Source organism: Dasypus novemcinctus, chromosome 8, assembly GCF_030445035.2.
Source record: "Dasypus novemcinctus isolate mDasNov1 chromosome 8, mDasNov1.1.hap2, whole genome shotgun sequence".
Classification (NCBI taxonomy): domain Eukaryota; kingdom Metazoa; phylum Chordata; class Mammalia; order Cingulata; family Dasypodidae; genus Dasypus; species Dasypus novemcinctus.
Genome location: NC_080680.1, coordinates 123,164,761 through 123,191,021, shown reverse-complemented (window position 1 = coordinate 123,191,021; position 26,261 = coordinate 123,164,761). Strand labels below are relative to the sequence as shown.

Genomic DNA, 26,261 nt, shown 5'->3' with positions numbered 1-26,261 from the left:
ATTCATCTTTTTTTTGAGGATATCAGATTGTTTTTTGATTACATGTGATCACAGATGATACAAAAGCTTCATTTTCCATCTATAACTTCATCTGGTACAATTATCCAATTTAGATATATTGGATAGGATGTGCCAATAATCATTTCATAACCAAATGAAATTCTGTAATTTTGCTTGGGTGACCCTTTTTATTGATGAACTCCAGGTCACAATACAGTAACTGTCAGTTCAACGACACCAAGGTTTCTGAAGACAACAAATGGCTTCTCTGCCCACAAGCAGTCTTCTAAGATTGCAAATGAATTTTGAAGGGAACCTGGCATCACCCTGAAGGAATTCTAACTTTATACTGTTGGGACAGTTTATCAAGATGGCGTTAGAGTAGACTAAGTTTACACAGCACATTTTTTAAAAGGCACATTTATTCAGCATCATGATCAGACTATTATTAATACATTTAGTAATCAATAGCATGCGTGTGGAAAAAAACTACATTAAAACCCTTTATTGGAATGCTTTACACTTTGCACAGACAGAAACTAAAATGACCTCTTCTACAATTAGTCACAAATACAGCCCTCATGGTTTTTTGCCCATACACACGAGTATTGTCTTAAACACATCTCTGTAGCAGCGAGGCCCTGCCACCACTGTGCTTGGCTGAGTTCATAAATCCATTGTAACCGGTAGCTTCCCTGTCACTTCTCTGGCATCCCTCTCCTGCTAAGCTTTGTTTCCTTGCAGTAATTAAAACCATCTGCCACTGCCATAGCTATTGCTGCTGCTGGAACTGCCACAGCCACCTTGGTTTCGTGGTTTGGCAAAGTATTGGCCTCCACCTCCATAAGGGGCAGAGCTTCTGCCTCCAAAGTTTCCTCCCTTCACGGGCCCAACATTTGAAGACTGAGTTGTGTAAATGCCAAATTCATTGTAGCCTCCACAACCTCCAGAATTGCTTCCATCATCACCAAAGCCATTATAGCCAGCCCCACTGCCATCATATCCACCACCACCTTGGCCACTGAAGTTTACTCCACAACCAAAGTTGTCATTCCCACCAAAGCCACCTTCCAGACTGCCACCAAAGTTCCCTGGACCACTTCAACCTCTTTGGCTAGATGCAGCACTGGCCATCTCTTGCTGAGGCAGGGCTTTCCTTTCTTCACAGTTGTGGCCATTCATAGTATGGTATTTCTGAATGAGTCTTACCCACAGGTCATCAAAGTTTACAAAAGTGAAGCCTCTCTTATTGCCACATCCTCTGTCAGCCATGATTCAATTAATTCAGTTTTCCCATACTGCTCAAAATAACCTCTTAGGAGATGCTCTTTTTCACAGTTAAGTGGGCACCGGGTCTTTGAGAGTCTTGACACTGCCCCCTTTGGTTTCACAACCCTTCCATCCAGCTTGTGTGGCCTTGCATTCATTGCTGCATCTGCTTCATCCACAGTGGCATATGTGACAAACCCAAAGCCTCTGGAGCACTTGGTGTTTGGATCTCTCATTGCCACAAAGTCCGTGAGTGTTCCCCGTTGCTCGGAATGTCTCCTCAGACTCTCATCGGTTGTTTCAAAGCTCAGTCCTCCGGTGAAGAGCTTTTGAGGAGACTCCAGCCTAGACTTGATGGCAGCATGAGGAAAGACTTTGACGATGCTTCCTCAGTGGCATCCACCCCATTCATCTTCTGATGGACACGTGGGTTGCTTTCATCTTTTAGCAACTGTGAATAATGCCGCCATGAACATTAGTGTACATATGTTTATGTCCCTGCCTTAAAGTCTTCTGGGTATATACCAAGTAGTTGACTTGCCGAATGATATGGCACTTCTATACTTAGCTTCCTGAGGAACTGCCAAACTGTCCTCCACAGTGGCTGCACCATTCTACATTTCCATCAGCAGTGAATGAATGTTCCTATTTCTCCACATCCTCTCTAACACTTGCAGATTTTTTTTTTAATAGCAGCCTTTCTAGTGAATGTGAAATGGTTTCTCATTGTATTTTGTTTCTTAATTCCCTAATGGCTAGTGATGTTGAGCATCTTTTCATGTGCTTTTTAGCCACTTGTATTTCCTCTTTGGAAAAGCATCTGTCAAGACTTTTTGACCATTTTTAAATTGGGTTCTTGTCTTGTATTAATGAGTTGTAGGATTTCTGTATACATGCTGGATATTAGACCCTTATTGGTTATGTGTCAAATATTTTCCCTCATTATATAGGGTATCTTTTCACTTTCTTGACAAACTCCTTTGAAGCACAAACATGTTTTTAATTTTGAGGATATTCCATTTATCTATTTAAAAATACTATTTTTAATCATAAAATAAGGCTGGTTTCTATTTTACCCTTATAAATTTAACCAACAGAATGTTAGAAAATCCTTCTAATTTGACGGCACAGCACTTCACATGCAATTCATAACATATCAAATAAACCTATTTCTATTTCTAATGCCTCTTTTCTTACAAGGTGAAAGAGCAAATCCTTGGGGATTTTCCAGAGTCAATCTGGAAAGTCCCAGAGAGAGTTTGAGATCAAGAAAACATCATTTAGGGTTTGATTTTGGGAAGGTGAAGTATCAAAATATGTCGTTTGAACATTTTATTAAATAGGAAAGTGGGTCACTGTAGAAAAATACTTGGTTCCATATATTAATCAGAGTGATGATAAAATATACTAAAAGTAAATAGAGCAGGTAACATGATTGTAAACAAAACAAAATTTAGTTCTTTTGATAGTGAAAAGACTTGTTCTCTAAAACAATAAATGATGATAAGGTAAATATAAAGCACAGAAGATTATTCCGATAAGATACAGAATTTTGCCTTCTAGGCAGATTACTCAGACGGTTAAGGAAAATCTTTTACAACATCTTTCTTTTTTTTTCTTCTTCAAATTCTACTCAATTTATTCATTTTTTTAAAAGATATTACATTAAAAAAATATGAGGTCCCCATTAGCCCCCACTGCCCCCACCCCCCCCACTCCCCCCCCCCCCGCCAATAACACTCTCCCCCAACATCATGTCACATCCATTGCATCTGGTGAGTACATCTCCGGGCATCGCTGCACCCTATGTCCCGTGTTCCACACCATAGCCCACACTTTCCCACGTTCCATCCAGTGGGCCATGGGAGGACATACAACATCCAGCAATTGTCCCTGGGGCACCACCCAGGACAACTCCAAGTCCCAAGAATGCCTCCACATCTCTTCTCTTCCTCCCCTTCCCCGCACCCAGCAGCCACCATGGCCACTTTTTCCAGATCAATGCCACATTTTCTCGATTATTAACCACAATAGTTCATGAATAGAATATCATTAAGTCCACTCTGATCCTTACTGTATTCCTCCTTCCTGTGGATCTTGGCTTGGTTGTGTCCATTCCACATCTATGTCAAGAGGGGGTTTAAATTCCACATGGATATTGGATGCCATCCTCCTGCTTTCAGTTGTAAGCACTCTAGGCTCCATGGTGTGGTGGTTGACATTCTTCAACTCCATGTTAGCTGAGTGGAGTAAGTCCAATAAATCAGAGTGTAGGAGCTGAAGTCTGTTGAGGTCAGGGCCTGGCTATCATATTGTCAGTCCAGAGATTCAAATCCCCTAGATATATCTTATGCCCCAGCATCAACTACAATTCCAGTAAAGTAGCATGAAAGGCTTGTGAAAAGAGATCCCATCTGAGTCCAGCTCCATCACGCAGAAACACCAACTCCAAAGAAGGGCCACTGACATGGCAGTGAACCCCATCTGCCACGACCATAGAACCTGTGGGTCTCTTTAGCCCTCAAAAGGACCAATACCTGGGGTTGTATATACTTTATCTGTCTCTGAGACTCTGCTCAGGTGTGCATAAGGGCAATCCTTCTGACAACCTCCAGACTCTTTTTTAGAGACTCATAGCCATATAAACTCATTTGTCCTTTCCATTTCCCCCTTGATTTAGGTCAAACAGCATTTTTAACTCCTGTTATTATATGTAGACAGGGATATTCTGCTGGTCCGCGTTGAACCTTTAATTCAAGGTCATTTTCTAGTTGCATCATCAGCTGGTACTTGGTAGTGATCCCTCGGTGCCAGGGAGGCTCATCCCTGGGTGTCATGTCCCACGTTGGGGGTAAGGAATTGCATTTACATGCTGAGTTTGGCTTCGAGACTGGCCACATTTGAGTAACACGGAGGTTGTCAGGAGGGAACTCCCAGGCACAGTGCTGCTCTAGGCCTTGTTCTTATTTCAGGCATATAGGCTCATAAGCATAGTCATTAGTATCAGGGGCTCACTGTTGGACCCTCATTCCTTCCTGATCCTTACCATTGCACCTGGGGGACTGCTGCTGCTCCCCTAGGGACCACGACAGAACCCCCCCAGCCAGGAACCCAGTACCCCCCCCAGCTGTTGTTTTTAATTGTTTCCACTGTAAGTATATCCAAACATTTCCATGCCCCTTGGACATATGCCCTGTATAACTCCCTGTCAACCATATATCGCCTGTCCATAACATCTCATACCAGTATTCCTCCACCGCCATTGTTGAACCACTCTGTGATCCAAAACTTCCTGAAAAGTGAAGCCCAATATAATGTCAGGTTCCCTTACTAGTAAAATGGAATATAGTGATGAGTTTAAAGGTTAGCTATAGAATATATATTGATTTGGAAAAATTCTACATCCTATCTTTTTCTTTTCTTTTTTCCTAATTATTGAGCTTCTCTTCACAGGAGCCCTAGATCACAGTAATTCATATATACAATATACAGTACTCCCACACATCCACCATAAAACCTTTTCCCTTCCACAATGATAATCTTTTAACTTATTCATATCATATTTACTGAAACTGATGTACAGACTCTGAGACAATAGTTTTCAAACAAGGTGACATCTGTGCTTACATTGTGGTCCATACTTTAGGATATACAGTTTTCTAAATTTTTTAGTTATCCTGTTTTACATTATGGTTTACATTATTAGTCTGTCATCCCCTATATGTTTTTGGTGTAATATTACATGTTCTATATTCATCCTTGTGTACTCTCGTGAAACTCCTCTCTTGCCCCCACATTTACCTTGGTTCCATCCATTCAACATCCATTTTCCCCTCCCCTTGGGGCCCACAGCGACAGCCAATCTCCATTTCCCGAGGAGCCACATCCAGAGATACTTGCAACAGTGTTCAGGGACTGACTTGCTCAACTGCCCTAATGCCCTGGGAGCCACCCTTTCTCTCGAGAGATACAGTTCCCTCTATTTGATGGCATTAGTCTTCCCCAGGATGTGGGTCCACCCCCACTCTCACTACTTGAGGCTCTACCCAATGGTACAACCCACCCTGGCAAAATGAGCATTCAGACATTCCCCAGGAGTCCGTCCCGCATCAGACCATCCCTGCCGAGCATCCTAAACAGGTAACCCTCCTTATTATATTCTGATACGGTTTTCTCAGCATTTTACTCTCAACCAACACCTGACACTCTCCTATGTTCGTATGTTGCCCCTCCCTCCCCCCAATTTTTTGGGCAATATTACCCCTCCGCCCATCCCCAGGCCCCCTCAAACCCGCAAAGCCCCACCCAAAGGCAACCCCTTGCCCCCACTTTATCTCTTCTTTATGCTCATACTTACCGCCAGCTCATCATAGATTCCACCCCTGCAGATGTCAGCTCACATCCTTCTTCCACCCCCCGATTTCCTGTAAGCCTATCTTCCAGTCTCTAGCTCTCTGAGGCAGCTTGCTTATTTCATATCACTGAGGTCACGTAGTATTTGTCCTTCAATGCCTGGGTTGCTTCACTCAACATTAGGTTCTCAAGATTCATCCATGTTATCACGTGTGTTTGTAGTATATTTGTTCTTAAAGCCGAGTAGTATTCCATTGTATGTATATACCACATTTTATTGATCCACTCATCTGTTGATGGGCATTTGGGTTGATTCCAACTTTTGGTGACAGCGAACAGTGCTGCTAAAAACATTGGTGTACATATATCGGTTTGTGTCCTTGTTTTCAGTTCTTCTGGGTATATACCCAGCAGAGGTACTGCTGGGTCATATGGCAAATCTATGGTTAGTTTTTTGAGAAACCGCCAAATTGTCCTCCAGAATGGTTGGATCCTTCTGCATTCCCACCAGCAGTGGATGAGTGTTCCCATTTCTTCACATCCTCTCCAGCATTTGTATTCTTCTGTTTTTTTCATAGCTGCCAATCTTATGGGAGTAAGATGGTATCTCATTGTAGTTTTGATTTGCATTTCCCTGATAGCTAGAGATTTGCAGAATTTTGCCTTCTAGGCAGATTACTCAGACGGTTAAGGAAAATCTTTTACAACATCTTTCTAAGAGCAGGTCAGTAATCCCAGAAAATTTTGTAATTTTAACAGATAGAAAATCAAACTCCAGTTTTGCATTAAAGTACTGCCTGATAAGAAAATTCTCAAAAATATTATAAACTTATCAAATCTCAGCCAACTTCAACCACAGCAAATAAAATTCCTTTTTGCGAAACTTCCACAACTTTCTGTATCCACATGGATTTTGTCCTATATATCCCATCTCTCATTCTGTAACAACCAGTCATTTTAGTTTAAGACAAGACTACCTTCTTTTTTCTTAACAAAAACACATCCTTCATATCTTACATGTTAAATTACCAAAAAGATCTTGGAAACTACCTCAAGCCTACAAAACACAATTATTCTTGACATGAAAATTGTCATCAGGGAGAACCAGCAAGATGGCAGCAGAGTAAGATGCTCCTTGAGTCAGCTCCTGCTGCAGGGCAGTTAGTAAACACCCATGGCTCTCTGGAGCTAGCTGAAGCACCTTTGGGGGCTCTGGGAGGCCAGAAGAGCATCCTGCTGCATCCTTGAAGTGGATGGAGGAGACTGCCCATCTGCAGAGAAGACTCATAAGGAGAATCTCCACACCCTGGAGGCCAGTGCCCAACCTCCACTGGAGGCACAAGCCTCCTCGGGAGCTATTCTGGGGCTGGAGTTGAAAGCTCCACTTCCCCAAAAAGGGGGGAAGAAGATATGGTTGCGCACCAACTTCAGCTGCTGATGAGTAAATTCAGCGGGCCAAAGCATAATCCTGAGAACAGCTAAAGTTTGAGCCTGTCCAGGTCAGAATGAGGCTGGGAGCCGCCATCTTCACTTGGTGCCTGGCACAAGGGGAAGCAGGGCAGATTGAAGATCCCAGTGCTGGTGGGGACTGGCTTCTTTCCATCTATGTCAGACTGCAGCTCTAGCCCAGGCCCCAGTGCCACCTTCAGAAGGGAGGAAGCTGCAGGGCCTTGAACCCGCCTCTCTGGGAAATTACCGGCCAAGCCATGGAGGGCGGTGATTGTCCTACTTTGGCAGCACAAGACACCCTAGGAGCTATTCTGTGGCTGGAATTGGAGGCTCCATTTCCCAAAAACAAGGAAGGAGGAGACGGTTGGCTACTGATTTCGGCTACTGATTGGTAAACTCGGCTGGCTAAAGAATAACCCTTGGAACAGCTGGGGTATGAATCTGTTCAGGTTGCAAAGAGGCTGGTGGCCACCATTTTGACTCCACCCCCAGCCTGAGGGGCAGCTGGGCTGACTGAAAATCACAATGACAGTAGGAACCAGTTTCTTCACCCAGATCGGCCTGCAGCCCTAGCCTAGGTTTCAGTCCCACCTCTGGCAGGGAGGAGGCTGGCAGGTCCTGCACCAGCCTATCCAGGTAACTGCAGGTAACTCTGGCCGGCACAGACTGAATCATCACAAGTCCACCAGGGCAACTGTGATCATCTTGGACCCATACTGCATAGATTGCTGCCCACACCTGTAGCTCCATCCCCACCCCAGGTAGGGGAGAAAGGGGCGTGAAGCTTCATTAGTTTCTCTGGGCAACCATAGTCTAGGCCTGCATGACTTGGATTATTCCACACAGCTGTGACTCTGTCCCTACCCCTGGGAAAGGAGAAAGTTGGGAGAAACTTCATTGGTCCCTGGAACAATGAGGGCAGCTTGAGCCCCCACAAATTATAGCACCAACTACATACTTGGCTCCTACTGCACAACCAGCAAGGGAGAAAGGGCAGGAAGCCCTAACTAAAGAGAAAAGCTGCATCCAGAATAAATACTCTAGTAATCCAGATGCCAAGACACCAAAAAAAATTACAATGCACACCAAGAAATAGGAAGACATGGCCCAGTTAAAAGGACAAGATAAACCTCCAGATGACATAAAGGAGTGGAGACAACTAATCATAGATGTTCAAACAAATCTCCTTAATAAATTCAGTGAGATGGCTGAAGAGGTTAAGGATATTAAGAAGACACTGGATGAACACAAAGAAGAATTTGAAAGCATACATAGAAAAATAGCAGATCTTATGGTAATGAAAGGTGCAATTAATGAAATTTTAGAAACATTGGAATCATAAAATTTGAAGAGATTTGAGGAGGCAGAAGAACGTATTGGTGAGCTTGAAGAAATGGCCTCTGAAAGTGAACATACAAAAGAACAGATGAAGAAAAGAATGGAAAAGATTGAACAAGGTCTCAGGGAACTACATGACAGCAAAAGCATGCAAATATATGTGTCATGGGTGTCCCAGAAGGAGAAGAGAAGGGAAAAGGAGGAGAAGAATATTAAAAGAAACAATGGTAGAAAATTTCCCAACACTATTGAAGGACAAAGCTATCCATGTCCAAGAAGCACAACGTACTCCCATCCGAAAAAATATGAACAGACCAACTTCGAGATACATACTCACCAGAATGTTAAATGCCAAAGACAAAGAGAGAATTCTGAGGAAAACAAGATAAAAGCAATGCACAACATATAAGGGACACCTATAAGATCAAGTGCTGATTTCTCACCAGAAATGATGGATGCAATTTGACAGTGGTCTGATATATTTAAGATACTACAAGAGAAAAACTTCCAGCCAAAAATTTTATATTCAGCAAGGTCTTTCAAAAATGAGGGCGAGATTAGAATATTCACAGATAAACAGAAACTAAAAGAATTTCTAAGTAAGAGACCAGATTTTTAGGAAATACTAAAGGTTGTGCTAGAGCCTGAAAAGCAGGAGAGCAGCCTGGAAGAGAGTCTAGAAATGCATATTATATTAGTAAAATAACTAAAAGTGTCAAAAGAGTGGTGAAAATAAAATATGACAGCTAAAACTTAAATAGGAATAAACTTAACCAACGATGTAAATCACTTGTATTCAGAAAAGTGCAACTCAATGTTAAATCAAAAAAGTCCTAAATAACTGGAAAAATATTCCATGCTCATGGATTGGAAAACTAAATATCATTAAGATGTCAATTTTACTCAAATTGATATAAAGATTCAATGCATTCCCAATAAAAAATTCCACCAGCATTAAAAAAAATTGAAAACATTTTCATCAAATTTGAAAGGGTAAGAGCTCCTGAATAGCCAGAAACATCATAAAAAGGAAAAGTGAACCCTCATCTCCAGACTAAATGATATTACCTAGCTATAGTGGTAAGAAACAGCATGGCACTGGCATAAAGACAGACACATAGACCAATGGAACCCAACTGATGGTTCAGAAACAGACCCTCATATGTACGATCAAGTGATTTTTGACTAGCCTGTCCAACCCACACAGCTCGGGCAGAACGGTCCATTCAACAAATGGTGCTGAAAGAACTGGATATCCATAGCCAAGAGAATGAAAGAGGACCCCTATCTCACACCTTATCTAAAAATTAACTCAAAATGGATCAAAAACCTAAAAATAAAAGTAAGAACCATAAAACTTCTAGAAGAAATTGTAAGAAAATATCTTCAAGACCTGGTGGTAGGTAGTAGATTCTTAAAGGAGATAAGAGAAGGACTGAGATGGACTACTGATATTTAATATATCAGTAGATGGACTACTGAAGTTTTAATTAGCTTTATTGTTAAAGTGTGGAAGTGTATAGAGGGGATGGTAACAAATAGAGCATAACAGCTAGTTTATAAATGGTGATGTGACTGAAAATGGTAGTCTAGGTATGTAAATGACAATTGATAGAATGCTAGAGAATAATCTAGGAACTGAATAGCACAGTAAACCAAGAGGTGGATGAGAATTGTGGTTGATGGTACAGATCAAGTGTCCTTTGTGAGCTAGAGTAAATGTACATCACTACTGCAGGGTGTTGGGATGTGGAGAAGCATGGGAAAAATACAACTGGAGTGACCTGTGGGCTGTGGTTAACAGTAATAATGTAATATTCTTGCATCTATGCCAAAGATGTACTGTGATGATAATGGGGCAGTTTGGAAAGTGTGAGTCAAATGTACACTATGGACGTTGTAACAATCAGATGATATTATCTCACCTGTAACAAATGTTCCACTACAGTGTGGTGTGTTGATAGAGGGGTGCTGTTTGGGAATTCTGCACATGTGCATGATTCTTTTTTATAAGTTTACAACTTCTGTCATAAAAAATACATTTAAAAAATAAATAATAGGGTGGGATGGGGGGAAAACACACCACATATAAGATTAGGACTATGATTAGTAGTAAGATTCTGACAATATTCTTTCATAATTTGTAACAAACGTCTTACGACAATGCAGGGTGTTGGTGGAGGGTTGATGTATGGGACTCCTTAATGTTATGCATGTTTGCGTTTTAAGTTCACAACTTTTACTATACACTTCATTGTTTATGTGTGTTCATATATAAATGACATAAAGATAGTAATAATAGGGTGGGTTGGGGGAAAATACTTTGTTTAGTAGTAATAATTTGACAATGCTCTTCAATCATAGTTAAAAAGTAACAACAATGCAAATTATTGGTGGTAGGGTGAGTTATGAGAGCCCTGTATGATGTTATATATGTTTGTTTTGTAAGTTCACAACTATTACTATACATTTATTGTTTATGTATGTTTATGAATGGGTGATACACTTCAATTAGTTTTTTAAAAATTGTCGTCATAATAACACAATTTGGTTAAACACTAATATTTTCATTTCCTGGCTGCTAAACAGATACTATGTAATGGGTAGGCTTAAACAACAGGAATTTATTGGCTTTAAGGCTGGGAGAAGTCTAAGATCAAGGTGTTATCAAAGCAATGCTTTCTCCCAGAAGACTGTGGCGTTATGGGGCTGGCTGCCAGCGATCCTGGGTCCTTGGCTTGTCACATGGCAATGCACATGGCGGCCTCTGGCTTCTTCCTGTGGCCTTCTCTATAGGTGCCTGAAGTTCACTCTGCTAATACAGGACTCCAGCAGTAGGATTAAGAGCCACCCTGATTCAGTTGGGCCACACCTTAATTGAAGTCACCTCATGGAAAGGTCCTACTTACAATGGTTCACACCCATACGAATGGATTAAGGTTAAGAACATGCTTTTCTGGGGTATATGCTCCTAGCCATCTCAACGAATTTATATTTTTCATCATCTTATTATATCCTGGTAGATATAATGGTAGTTTATTTGATCAGTAAAGCAGTATAAATTTAGGAAGAACATATCTAAATAGAATAAAATCGTATGCTTGTGTTGCACTTAACATTGACATACTTTTTTAAAATTTTATTAACTATGTTAAGCTAGTTCCTTTTGTCAAAGGCTTACCTAAATTATGTGAACTTGAATTATTAAAACACAGTTGGGTTTAGTTCTAGGAATACTATTTTTTCATTGGAAATATTAGAAGTTTGATTTCCTTAATTTCTGGGAATTTAGGAGTATTAATTTTAAAATAAGTGCATATTCACTAATATATGGGTAAAACAGTGGTTGAAAGGGAAAGTCTAAGGCCATGTATATATGAGAAGGAAGCTGAAAACTGAAATATGGGACTGTATCACATAGTGAACCCTCTTGGGAAAAGTGGGTATGGTTAAGAGTGTATACATAAGAATGTTTTCCTCTGAAACAACAAATGTGTGTTCATGTTACAAGATGCTAATATCAGGGTGATCTTTGGGTAAAAATACAACCAAGGGAAACTGCACAGTAGTATTAGTAATATATCAGTAATCTTCTATCAGTGATGAAAAAGGAAGTATGCGCTGAATGAAAGAAACCAGACAAAAACAACTACCACATATTGTTTGATTCCATCTATATAAAATATAAATACAAATAAATTATAGACATAGAAATAGATTATCAGTTATATATGGCAGAAGGGTTGAAAGATTGAGAGCTCACTACACAAGCGATGGGTTTTTTTTTTCTTTTTGCTTGTTTGGTTTTTCTTCTTCCTCCTCTTCTTCTGAGTAATGAAAGTGGTGTAATATTGATTGGATGGATGAATGCATATCTCTGAGATTACACCAAATGCCATTGATTGTACACTTTAGATATTGTATGGTGCATGAATGTTTCAAAAAGTATGTACTTATCTTTGAGTCAATTTGAATAGAGCTCTTTTAAGGAGTTTTGTAAGCTAATTTGGTAATATCCAGAAGTAGGAAAATACCATGCATCAAACAGACAGACAGACACAAATAGAGCACAAGTAGCTTAACCTCAAAATTTTTTGGCCATGAGTCAGACATAAAAACAGAGAAACCCAGAAAACAGAGAAGTGCAAAACTCGCTAGTTATATAAAAGAGCTGGCTTTCTGTTCTAGCCCACTCTCATATTTTTTAAAAATTATTTTAATTTTTAAAGAAGCTTTAGATTACATAAAAGTTACATAAAAATGTAAAGGGGATTCCCATATGCCCCATCCTCTCCCACTCCCAGACTTGCCCACATTAACAACATCTTTTATTAGTGTGGTGCATTTTGTTACAATTGATGAATGCATATTGGAGCATTACTATTTTTTATTTTATTAGAAATTTTTAATTGTCTTTTTTAAAAAAGATATAGAGATCACAAAAAATGTTACATTAAAAATATAAGAGGTTCCCATATACCCCACACCCCAACCTTCCCACTCCTCCCACATCACCAACCTCTTTCATCAGTGTGGCACATTCTTTGTATTTGGTGACTACATCTTGGAGCACTGCAGCACCGCATGGATTATAGTTTACGTTGTAGTTTACACTCTCCCCCAGTACATTCAGTGAGTTATGGCAGGATATATAATGTCCAGCATCTGCCCCTGCAATGTCATTTCAGACAACTCCAAATCCTGAAAATGCCCACATCACATCTCTTCCTCCCTCTCCCTGCCCTCAACAACTACCGTGGCCCCTGTCTCCACATCAATGATACAATTTCTTCCATTGTTAGAGGCACAATAGTTTTATAGTAGAATACCAGCAAGTCCACTTTAATCCATAGTTTATTCCTCCATCCTGTGGACCCTGTGATGGTAATGTCCACTCCACCTCTAAATCAAGAGGGGGCTTAGATCCCACTTGGTTAATGGATGTGATTTTCCTGCTTGCTGTTGAAGGTACTCTCGGTTCCCTAGTGTGGTGGTTGACCATTTGAAGCATTACTATTAACTGTGGACTAAAGTTTACATTATCGTTTACACTCTGCCCCACCCAATTTTATAGGTTATGACAAAATTTATACTGGCTTGTATCCATCATTGCAATGTCATGCAAGGCAAGTCCAATGTCCCCAGAATGCCCCATGTTAGGCCTATTCTTTCTTTTCTTCCCCTCAGAACTTCTGGTGGCCACTGCCTTTATATCAATGAAAAAAGTTATTCCATTGCTAGAATAATAATAAGTCCATAGTAGAATAACAATAAGTCTACTTTAATCCATTGTTCATTCCCCAGTCTTGAGGGTTTTGGGATGGTGATGACCACTCTGTTTCTGACTGAGAGGGGGCTTAGATCCCATGGGGAAGATGGATGGAACTATCTTCCTTGGAGTTGCAGATACCCTCTATTCCTTTGGGTGGGCGTTGTCCATCATCATTTCCTTATTAGTTGTCCCTGGTGAGTCCAATGAACTGGAGAGTAGGTGTTGCAACTCTGCCAAGATTCAGGGCTCAACCAGCACATGAACAGACCAAAGATTTAAGTCTCTGGGACATATATTTAATAAGTATAGTGCTAATTATAGGTTCAAATAAAAGAGACAGAAAAGTCATGTGTAGGAAACCTATAAATGAGTCTAACTCTGTTAAACTGGGGAGCATAAATTCCAGATTCCACCCACTGACAAGGTGCTGAATTCCTGAGCTTGTCTATCCTGTTCATAGTGTCTAGATGTCTCTAGAGTCCTCAGTAGCTGTTTCAGGTACTGTTTACTATGGCAGTCAATGAGATCCTGCTGAGACATGCATAAGTGTAACCTCTGAAACGACCTCCTGACTCACTTTGAAATCGCTTAGCCATAAAAACTCATTTGTATTTCATATGCCCCCTCTTGGTCAATGTCTTTTTCCAGATACATTGCTAGTTGGTGCTTGGTAATAATCCCTTGGAGCCAGGAAGGCTTTTCCCCAGGAGTCATGTCCCATTCTAGGGGGAGGTAATGTGTTTTTATGCTGAGTTTGGCTTGGAGAGTGGCCACAATTGAGGAACAAGGAGGCTTTCAAAAGGTTAAGTCTTGAGCTGTATATAATACTAGGCTAAGTTTCAATTTCACAAGAAAAGGTTCATAAGTACAATCATTAATATTAAGGGCCTGGCATAATTGTCTGTCTTCCTTCACTAGGCACTGCCCATGTACTCGGGGGATTTTTGCCATTCTATTAAATAATGTATCAGGACTCCCCAGGATGGGAATTCAATATTCTTTCGGTTATTGTGTGGGTCTCCATTCACTGAGATAGTGCCCCATGAACACCTGAACATATTCATATGCCTTAGAGGCAAGTCCCAGGTGCACCCCCTCCCTACACATACCCTCATCACTGACACCGTATACCAGTGATCCTCCCTGCCACAGTTGTCAAGTTGTCACCCTTCCGTGATCCAAAGCCTTTCCAAAAATGAAGCCAAGAAAACCCAAATAAAATAGGAAAATAAATAATTTAAAATAATAAAATACAAAAAAATAAAAAAATTTGAAATAAAATAAAAATTTTAAATAATTTGTTCTTCATCACTGTTAGATCTGTTATCTTGTATGTACAGTGAAAATTTCTTCTGTATGTTCCCCCAGTGTCTTATTTTTTTCATTTTATCTTCAAAGAAGCTTTAGGTTACAGAAAAGTTGCTTAGAAAATATACAGGATTTCCATATATCCAATGTCTTCCCCCTTTTCTACTCCCCTAATAATAACATTTTACATGTGGATGGTATATTTGTTACAATTGATGTACAAATATTGAGGCATTGCTACTAACCATGGTTAATGGTTTCCATTATGGTTTCCATTTTGCACTGTACACTTATATAGGTTTTGACAAAATTTAAAATGGCCTGTATCTGTTTTGCAAAATCATGCAGAAAATTCTAATGCCCTATGTTCTATCTATGCTATTCTTTCCCTCCCACTCCACTCAGAACCTATGGTAAGCACTGTTTCAGTTTTTGAAGAATAAGATTCATAGCTACTTGCAATAATATTGGCGGCTCTAACTGAGCACATAGCAGGACTCCCCAGGATGGGTGTTTAATATTTTCTCCACCCACTGAGCTAGCACACTGACAAGATAAACACTTATGTATTCCATAGAGACATGCCCCAGGTGCGCCCTATCCTGCATATCCCCCACACCCAATGCCCTACACCAGTAACTCTCCCCTGTGTATCTGCCAAAAGAACATTCCCACCATTGTATTTATAGACTTAACCACAGACCTGCAAATCTCCAGAGTTCACCTACTCCTTCCTTCAAACCTCCCCGCCCCTGCCCCCGCCCCCAGTTCCATGGATAGTGCAATCCAAACCCCCCACGCTACTCCCCCTCATGGACCAGCACTGCCAAAGCCAATCATATCATTGCACCACTCTCATGTCCATCCACTGCCCATATGGGCATCAGCTCACTACCCTCTACTCCCTTTCTGTCTCTTACTAACCTATCTTCCAGACTCTAGTTCTGTGAGTCTACTCAATTTGCTTAAGTCATATCAGTGAGGTCACGTATTTGTCTTTCACTGACTGGCTTAGTTCACTCAACATAAGGTTTTCAAGTTTCATCCACATTATCCCATGTGTTAATACTGCATTCCTTCTTAAAGCTGATTAATATTCCATTCATCTGTTGATGGACATTTGGATTGCTTCCAACTTCTGGCAATAGTGAATAATGCTGCTATGAATATTGGTGTGCATATATGTTTGTGTCCTTGCTTTCAATTCTTCTGGGTATATACCCAGCAGTGGGATTGGTGAATCATAAGGCAGTGCTATAGTTAGCTTCCTAAGGAACTGCCAAACTTTCCTCCACAATGGCTGCACCATTCCCATTCTACATTCCCACCAGCAGTGGATAAGCGTTCTTTCCTCCATATCTTCTCCAATACTTGTAGTCCTTTGTTTTTTTAATAGCCACCAGTCTAATAGGTGTAAGATGATATCTCACTGTAGTTTTGATTTGCATTTCCCTAATAGCTAGTGATGTCGAGTATCTTTTCATGTGCTTTTTAGCCATTTGTATTTCTTCTTTGGAGAAGCATCTATTTAAATCTCTTGCTCATTTTTAAAATGGGTTATTTTATTTTCAAGACATAGCATTTCCTTATATATGTTGGATATTAGGCCCTTATTGGATAGATAGTTGCAAAATATTTTCTTCTATTGAGTAGGCTGCCTTTTCACTTTTTGACAAACTCCTTTGACGCACAAAAGTTTTAATTTTGAGGAGGTCCATTTCCCTATTTTTTCTTTCATTGCTCATGCTTTGGGTGTAAAATATATAAAACCATTTCCTACTACAAGACCTTGTAGATGCTTCCCTACATTATCTTCTAGGAGCTTTGTGGTCTTGGCTCTTATATTTAGATCTTTGATCCATCTTGAGTTAAGTTTTGTATAGAGCATGAGATGGTGATCCTCTCATTCTTTTGGATATGGATATTCAGTTCTCCAAGCACCATTGTTGACAAGGCCATTCTCTCCCAGTTGAGTGGGGTTGGTGGCCTTATCAAATATCATTGACCATATATGTGAGGACCTATATCAGAACTCTCAGTTCAGTTTCATTGGTTAATATATCTAGCCTTGTAACAATACCAGGCACTTTTGACTACAGTCGTTTTGCAGTATGTTTCAAAGTCACATAGTGTGATTTCTTCAACTTCACCTGTGAAGTCATCTGGTCCTGGGTTCTTCTTTGTTGGGAGGTTTTTGATGACTTGTGATTGATCTGTTGAGTTCATCAATTTTTCCTTTTGTCAATGTAGGCTGCTTCTGTGTTTCTAGAAACGTGTCCATTTCATCTAAGTGTCCATCTTGTTGGCATACAATTCTTCCAAGTTTCCTCTTACAATATACTCTTTATATGTGTGGGATCAGTGGTAATATACCTTGCTCATTTCTTATTTCATGTATTTGCATCTGCTTTTTTTTTTTCTTTGTTAGTCTAGCTAAGGGTTTGTTAATTTTATTAATCTTAATGAACAAGTTTTTGGTTTTGTTTTTTCTAGTGTTTTCTTATTTTCAATTTTATTTAGCTCTGCTCTAATCTTTGTTATTTCCTTCTTTCTCCTTTCTTTGGAATTAGTTAATTGTTCTTTTTCTAATTCCTCCAGGTGTGCAGTTATATCTGATTTTTAGCACTTTTTAAAAAATATAGGCATTTATGTCTATAAATTTCCCTCTCAGCACTTCTTCCACTGCATCCCATAGGTTTTGACTGTGTTCTCATTTTCATTCAAGGTAGTTACTGATTTCTTTTGCCATTTCCTCCTTGACCCACTGATTGTCTAAGAGTGTGTCATTTAGCTAATATAGATCCTCTCTATATTATTCACAGTGTCTGTTTCTTTATTGATTCTCTGCCAAGATGTTCTGTCTCACGGTGATAATGGTGTATTAAAGTCCCCACTGTAATTGTAAAGGCATCTATTTCTCCACCTAGCTTTTCCAATGTTTGCCTCATGTATCTTGAGGTGCCCTAGGTAGATACATAAATGTTTATGATTGTTTCTTTCTTCTTGATAATTACCCTTTTGTTAATATACAGTGTCCTTCTTTGTCTCTTACAATAGTTTTGCACTTAAAGACTATTTTGCCCAATATTAGTACAACTAATCCTGCCCTTTTTTGGTTGTTTGCACATAAAATCGTTTTCCAACAATTCACTTGCAACCTCCTTGTGTCACTGGGTGTAAGGTGAGTTTCTTGTAGACAGCATATAGATGTGTCATATTTCCTTAACCAATCTATCAATCTGTGTCTCTTGATTGGAAAGTTTAATTCATTAACACTCAATGTTATTATTGTCAAGGCATTACTTACATCAGTCAGTTTTTCCTCAGGTTTATACATGTCACATATTGTTTTTATTTCTCTTTTATCTTTTTAGTTATTCTTACTGATAGTCTTCACCCCTACACTCTCCTCCAACCCTCTTTTCCTTTCAATTTGCAGCACTCCCTTTAGTATTTCTTGAAGGATAAGTTTCTTGAGGACAAGCTCTCTTAATTTCTGTTTATCTGTGAATATTTTGAACTTTCCCTCATTTTTGAATGCCAGATTTGCTAGATACAGAATTCTTGGCTGACAGTGTTTTTCTTTTAGTGCCTTAATTATGTCATACTACTGCCTTTTTGCCTCCATAGTCTCAGATGAGAAATCAGCACTTAATCTTATCAAGCTCCCCTTGTATGTGATGGATCTCTTTTCTCTTGCTGCTTTCAGTGTTCTCTCTGTCTTGAGCATTGGACAATTTAACAAGTATATGTCTTGGGATAGGCCTGTTAGAATTTATACTGTTTGGGGTACAATGCACTTCCTGGTTATGTATGCTTATGTCCCTCAAAAGCATTGGGAAGTTTTCAGCCATAATTACCTACAACACTCCTTCTGCCCCTTTTCCCTTTTCTTCTCCCTTTGGGATGCCTATAATGCATATGTTTGCACATTTCATGTTGTCATTCAATTCCCTGAGTTCCTGCTGGATTTTTTCTATCTTTTTATCTATCTGTTTTACTATCTGTCTGATTTCAGATGCACTGTCTTCAACGTCACTGATTCTTTCTTCTGCCTGTTTAAATCTGCTCTTACGTGCTTACAGCATATTTTTGATTTCTTGCCTTGTGCCATTCATCACCATCGTATCTGTTATCTTTTTATGTATGCTTACAGTTTCCTCAGTATGTTCCCCAGTGTCTTCTTAATGTCCTTTACTCTTCCTTTACTTCATTAAGTTGATTCATGATATTTATTCAGACCCCCTTGTTTAGTTGTTCCATGTTCTGCATCTCCTCCTGTTTTTTCATTTGTTCATTAGAGTGGGCCATGTCTTCCTGTTTCTTAGTATGGCTTGTAATTATTTGTTGGTGTCTAGGCATCTGTTTATCTTGATGGGCTTATTCAGTTGGTTAGCTTCTCTTTCTACTCTAGGGTTTTATCTATCTATCTATCTATCTATCTATCTATCTATCTATCTATCTATCTATCTATCTATTGTAATGTTCCTTTTTGACACTTGGTCAAAAATCTATATCCCTGTAGTTGTCTGTGTTCCCTTGAAAAAAATATTAGGACCAAAGAGAGAAGAGAAAAAGAATAATAGTAAAAACAAAAATAAAAGGTAGAAGAAGAACCATGCAAGAGTTAAGAAAATAGTTTAAAAAATCATAAAAAATACAAAGGAATAAGCATAAAAAGGTGGAATTAAAAAATGAAATGAAAAAATATTGAAAAATAGAATAAATTGAAAGGCTGGAAAGATGAGAAGAAAAGAAAAAAGAGAGAGAGAGAAAGAAAAAATGAAAGCTGAACAAGAGGTGGAATGAAAGAAAAGCAATGGAAAACAGAAGACAGAAAAAAGGAAGGAAAGTAAACAAAGTAGAAAAACTAAATAAAAGAAAAAGGAAACAAAGAAAGGGAAAAGACAAAAACAAAACAAAACAAAAACAAAACAACAGCAACAAAAAACAACCCAGGCAAAACAGGTTTCACTCTTAGACCTGCAGGGACGATCTCAGGCTGCCGGTGCTCATTAATCCATCACCCTGCAGCCTGCCCTCCACAAGTGAGGTACCTAGTTTTAGCAAATAAAATAATTTTAAAAAATCAATAAAACATAAAAAATAACAGATCAAAAACCAAAAAAAATCTCAGTCTATTACATTCTCTGTTGTGAGGTGCCAGGTGGGTGCCTGATAACCCAGTGGATCACTCCCTGGATCCCTTCTCTTAGAAGGTACCAGGAACTGAATCAGGGAACTCTTATATGTGAGGCAGGCATTCCTACACTGAGCTCCACCCACTCCACAGGTTAGGCGGGCCTCTAAAGCTTATCTGGCTCTCCCTGCCCTGTTCCCTCACCTGAGCTGGGCTCCTAACAGTTTGCCACTATCTCTCCTGGCTTCCTTCTCTCTTCCTTCCATCTCTCCTGTTAGGTGCTGGTCTCCACATACCACCTCACTGATGTAGTTCTCTCTCTCCCAGGGCAGTTGTGTGTGACAGCCTGCCTGACCAGATCCCCCCCTCCCCTCTTTCTGGGGCCACTTCAGTGTTGGCTGGGGTCTTTTTTGAGATTCAAAGGGGACTCAGGTGGACAAACTCACAGAAAAGCAACCATTCTTTCTGCCCTCCACCAGCCCTCCTCCTCCCAGGGAAGGTTTTTTCCTGCTCGGTTGGCTGCAGGGAGCCAGGAGTTTTACCGAGGCTATTTGCCTTGAAGGTGGGGTGTAGGTGCCTTTCCCAGCCACAGGTCGGGTGACCTCTGGTTCTCCTTGGACTCTTTGTTTCTGTCCCCCTCCTTCCTGGATGTGCACAGCACTCTCCTGGCCTGCTGATCCCTGCAGCACCTCCCTCAGGTGGCTTTTTGTCCTTCCTCTGATATTTTTTTGTGAGAGAGTTGAGCTCTGCCTATCTACTTCAACACCATCTTCCTGGAGGTCCCTCACTCTTATATTTTTGTGAGAATTTTGTTCTCAGGCCTATTTGACCCTTGGATTCACTGTGGAAATAGGGATCGTGTAGGTTCTCTTCCAGGTCAGTCCAATCAGCCTTTGCCTTCCAGGATTTGGCGTATGGAGCTCCAGTGAACACATGTACAAGTTGATATGGTTCAGGTATCCTTGGATGATAGGCACCATCATCTTTTATGAGTGACTCATCCTCTGAGTTCTGTCTTTGGCCATGGGGTGAAAGTGGTGGTGGGAACGCTAGGCCCTGTGGATGGTCTCACCTCAATGGCATCTGCGAGGTCTCCATCTGAGCTTCATTTTCTGAATAAAAGAGTGAGAAAGAGGGCAAGTGGATTCAGAGTAATGACGCAAAGGAGGATACAGAGGAGGGCCTGGAGGCACAGCTAGAGTCAAGGGAGTTTTTCTACAGTTCTTGTTCGTTGTCGTGGCTTCTCATTTCTTACTTTTTTAATTAGCTTTTTGTAAAGAGTTTTTATTGAGGCTATTTTGGAATCACTAATTCTTTCTGATGCTTCTGAATATTAATCAAAATACATATCCCATTTCTTCTGTGAGATGTAGGATCCCTTATTTTCCAAATATTCTCTGAGAAAAACTACTTAATCTAAACCTAAAACTACCCCATTGTGGCCACCGTAATTCTAACTCATCCTTAGTAAATGTCAATTTGTAAAAATACACAAGTTCTATAGTTTTTAAGCACGTATCCAGTGCTGTTCTAGCCCCGGAGCCTGTTGTGGTTTGACGCTGTATGGACCTCAGAAAACTTAATCTATTTCCTGTGTGTGTGGTCCAATTGTAAATAGGAACTTTTGGTGAGTTGTATCTTAGGTTAAGATGTGATCCAGTCATGTCAGATCTTAATCCTCTTACTGGAGTTCTTTGTGAGACAATGAAATTCAGACAGAGAGAAAGCCACAGAAGCAAGAGGCTGAAATTAATGAAACTTAGAAGAGAAGGGAGAGACCAACAGATGCTGCCATATGATCTGCCCCGTGACAGAGGAGCCTTGATTTGGATATTTTTCTCAGTCTTGAAACTGTAACGCCACGTCATTAGGGCATTGAGTCCCCACCCTTGGTAGGTGGGGACTCACAGATAAAAGGCATGGCAAAGGACAGAGTTGGAGCTTTTGATGCAAGGGTTTCTGATGTTGGAGTTTTAATGTTTGAGTTTGATGCTGAAGCCTTAAGTTGGAGCCCCAGGAAGTCAGCTCACAGAGGAAAGAGAAGCAAGCCCCAGGAAGAGAGGAACCCTGAGCTCAGGAAGAAGGAAGTCCTGGAAAGGAAGGAACCTTGAATCCAGAGAGAAGCAAGACCCTGGAAGGGAGGAACCCGGGAAGCCTGAACCTCGCAGACATCGGCAGCCATCTTCCTCCAATACATGAAAATAGACTTTGGTGAGGGAAGTAACTTTATGCTTATGGCCTGGTATCTGTAAGCTCCTACTCCAAATAAATACCCCTTATAAAAATCAACCAATTTTTGGTATTTTGCATCAGCACCCCTTTGGCTGACTAATACATCATTGTTCCATTTTCTCAGAAAGTCCCGTATGTCAATGATTTTGTCTTCTGAATATCCTTCCTCAGGAAAGGGCTTCTCCCTGCAACACCCAGTGCAGGCAGCCATTTTATTTTACTTAACACCTAGAAATTAGCCCACTTTTGTTAATGTCACTGTATTTCAGTGTATGGATGTATACTACTTTTATTTTATAATCTCCTATTTATGGACATCTGGGTTGTTTCCAATATCTTGCTTTTATAGGCAATGCTGCAATAATCTCCTTTATATGCATGTCTTTTGAGCATTGTGAATCTATTTCTGTGGGTTAAATTGCTAGAAGAGGAACTGCAGAATCAAAAGGATGTGAATCTTAACATTTCTAATAAATGTTGCCAAATTGCTTTCCCAAAAGGTTATGCCAGCTTGTATTCCCACCGACAGCGTATGAGAATGCCTGCTTATTCATATCCTTGCCAACATAAATTAATAACCTTTTATAATCTTTGCCAATCTGATAGGTGAAAAAACATTGCAGTTAATTTTAATTTGCATGCTTTTTAAATAGAGAGGTTGCGCATACTTTCATATGTTAATGGACTTTTGTATGCCTTTTTTGAGGAAGTCTCTATTCAAATCCTTTGACCATTTTTATATCCGCTTGTTCTTTTTATTTCCCTCTTGGTTCATATATTGAGGAAATGTCATATGCAAATCTCTCCAATATGTGTTTTGTCTTTTGTCTTTGTGTTATTTTGGAACTTAAGAGAACTTTAAAATTTTTATTTAGTGAATTTATAAGTTTTTTCTGGGTTTTTACTCCCAACACTTTTCTGGGTTTTTTTTTGGGGGGGTGGGGGTTGTTGTTTGTTTTAAACTTGTTATCTTCAGATCATTTGGAATTTTTTTGGTACAAATGTTATAAAGCGTGAGGTAGGTATTTGGCTTTTTTTCCGAAAAGGTTGTCCAGTTGCCCCAACAGCAGGATCGATTTTGGCCAGCTGCTCCCCACTGACGTTTGAAATGCCACTTTACAGTACAGCATAGCGAGCCCCGAAAGGGACGCAACGACCCCGGTTAGGGGATTGTAGGCGGTAAACAGCTAAGTCCCCCAAACTAGCCATGGCCCTCTGTAAGGACAGGGACTGAATATGGGGAGATGCACGAGAAGGAGCGGGTCCCCGCTCATGGCATTTGCTCACCTGGGCAGGGTGGCTCTGGGCAGGGGCGGGGCTTAGTCCTCTTCCGTGAACTCACGCAACATCCCCACCCAGGAGGTAGGTACTCTTATTACCACCACTTCTTACCCTGAGCAAACTGAGTCCAGAGAGATACAGTGGCTTGCCCACAGCCACACAGCAGGAAGCAATGGGGCTGAAGTTGAGTGTAGACAAATGGACTCACATTTAACCACTGAGCTAAGCGGCCTTTTGCTCTCACGGCAGCTCGTGGTGGGAAACCCTGGATCCGCAGTCTGGAGACTTGGACTTAGATCCTTACTCTGCCACTTGTGTGCTGTGTGGCCAAGGATGACTCGCTTCACCTCTCTGAACTTGTTTCCTTATCTGTCTACCTTGCACGTTTATCCCGAGGGTGAAATGAGACAAGATGTGGAAGTCAAAGTGAGTCGTAGTTTACTGCACCTGGTGGCACTCAAGAAATAGTAGCTTTCATCCAGGGCCTGGCGCTTGAACCCTCGTCTTCTGAGGTCGGGTTCTTCACTGAAGCTGAGCCTCCTCGGGAAGCATTCCCCTTGGCAAATACATTCCAGCCACTACAAGTTGTAGGTCTGTCTGTTTTCTAATCTGACCACAGATCTTACATGTGTTGGTTGTGGACAGCGGCCAAGGGCACAGCTCCAGGCTCTTCCTCCCACACCTGTCCTCCTGCACTTGGCAGCGGGGGAAGCAGGTGAGCGCTGCGGCTGGGGCTACTCCCACACGCGTCCTGGGTGGGAGCTGCTCTGAGGGCCCACCCCCCTCCCCCTCCCCCTCCCGGAGCTCAGGAACAGCCCCTTTCCTCCCGGGACGTCTGTGGCCAGGGGCTGAGCAGTGACCAGGGCACTCGGCTAACTCCTCCTGAGCCACCAGCTTGTCCCCGACCCTCTCCCCGCCCGTCTCAGGTTCTTTATCCGCCACACCGGAGAAGCGGGCTGGGCCAGCACTTCTTACCCTTCCTCGGCGTGTGGTTCTTCCGAGAATATTCGATAAGAAGCTCTGGACCACTCCTCAGCAGTTTCCCAGCTGCTAAAACAAACACCTCCAGCGGGTGGGCTTCACCACAGCACGTTTTGGCTTGGGTTCCGGGGCCGGAAGGCCGGCTTCCCCGGGGTCGGCTGACTTCCGGCTGGCCGGCCTCCTCCGGGCGAATGACTTCCGGCTGGCGGGCTTCCTCGAGGTCGGCTGACTTCCGGTGGCGGCCATTTTGGGGCCCCTCCGCGTCTCCATCACATGGCGAATCACGTGACAAAGCACGTGGCGGCATCGTCTCTCTTTCCGAGTCGGTTTCTGGTTGCTCCCGTGGTGTCTCTCCTTCTGGTTCTGGATTTCATTCTGCTTCAAAAGGCCTCCAGGAGGCCAGATTAAAGCGCCGCCCGAGGCGGTCGGCCACGCCTTAACTGAAAAATAGTGTCTTCCGAAGGGCCTCTTTACCCCGGAGCGGGTTAACGGTAAGAGCATGTTGTTTCCTGGGGTACATAATTCAACCTACCACAGCGGGGTGAACACACACACACACATTACCAGCAAAGACAAAAGCATATGTATATTTTCTGTGCCCTTCCACAGGAGGTGCAAAACCAGTCTTCTCCCTGAGAGGGAGCTCCAGGTGGACCTCGGGTAGGAATTCAATCTCTGGTAACACCAGAGCCTGAGATAGGCACGTGAACATCTCCTCAGGAAGCCTTCTCGACCCCTACACTAGACCAGGTTCTACTATTAAGCGCTCTTTGAGCATCTGTAATTCTCCCTCAAAACACCACAATGTGCATAAGTGATCTTTTCGTTATCTGTCTTTTCCTTTCGCTTCCAAACACCGTAGGGTTGAAAATGCCTGTCTTGCTTACTACAGCTTGCCTCATGCCCAGTGTATAGCCTGGGTCCCAGGAACTACTAAATAAATATATTCTGCAACAAATATCCATTTGCTGCAGTTATCTATTGCTGCATAACAAACCATCCCAAAACTCCATGGCATAAAACAATAACTATTTTAGTATGCTTATGGATTCTGTGGGTCAGGAATCTGGATAGGACACCTCACTTCCTTGTTCCATGGTGAGTGGGGCCATGGCTAAGGTAATTTGAGATGAGTGGCTAGAGGCAAGATGGTCTGCTTCCAAAGTGCGCTCTGTACTCGCACATCTGATGTCTGGGCTGCCTGGGCTGGCTGAGGGGCAGGCCAAGCTGGCACCATTGATGGGAGTGTCTACCTGTGGCCGTGCCAGCAGGATGGTATCAGGATTTCTTCCACCGCAGCTCAAAGCTGCAAGAATGAGTGACCCGTGAACAAGGTGGAAGCTGCATGGCTTTTTATACCTAGCTTCAGATGTCACTTCTGCTGTATTTTTTGGGTTGCAGCAGTTATGAGTCTGCCCTGATTCCAGGGGATGGTGTACCAAAGGATTTGCAACCTTGTCTTTTTTAAAAAAAAGATTTTTTAAAAAAAATTTATTCCCTCCCCCTTGTGGCTTGCTTGCTGTTTTGCTGTGTCCATTCGCTGTGTGCTCTTTTGTGTTTTTACTTGTCTCCCCTTTTTGGTGTGTCACCTTGCTGAGTCGGCTCTCCATGGCGCTTGCGGGCCAGCGGCACCCCGCG

At 41.4% G+C, this 26,261-nt stretch overlaps 1 pseudogene; it reads right to left on the bottom strand.

The window, feature by feature from the left end:
• Positions 1–747: 747 nt before the first annotated feature.
• LOC101414643 (heterogeneous nuclear ribonucleoprotein A1-like) lies at positions 748–24,930 on the bottom strand (annotated as a pseudogene).
• Between the last annotated feature and the right edge of the window lie 1,331 nt (positions 24,931–26,261).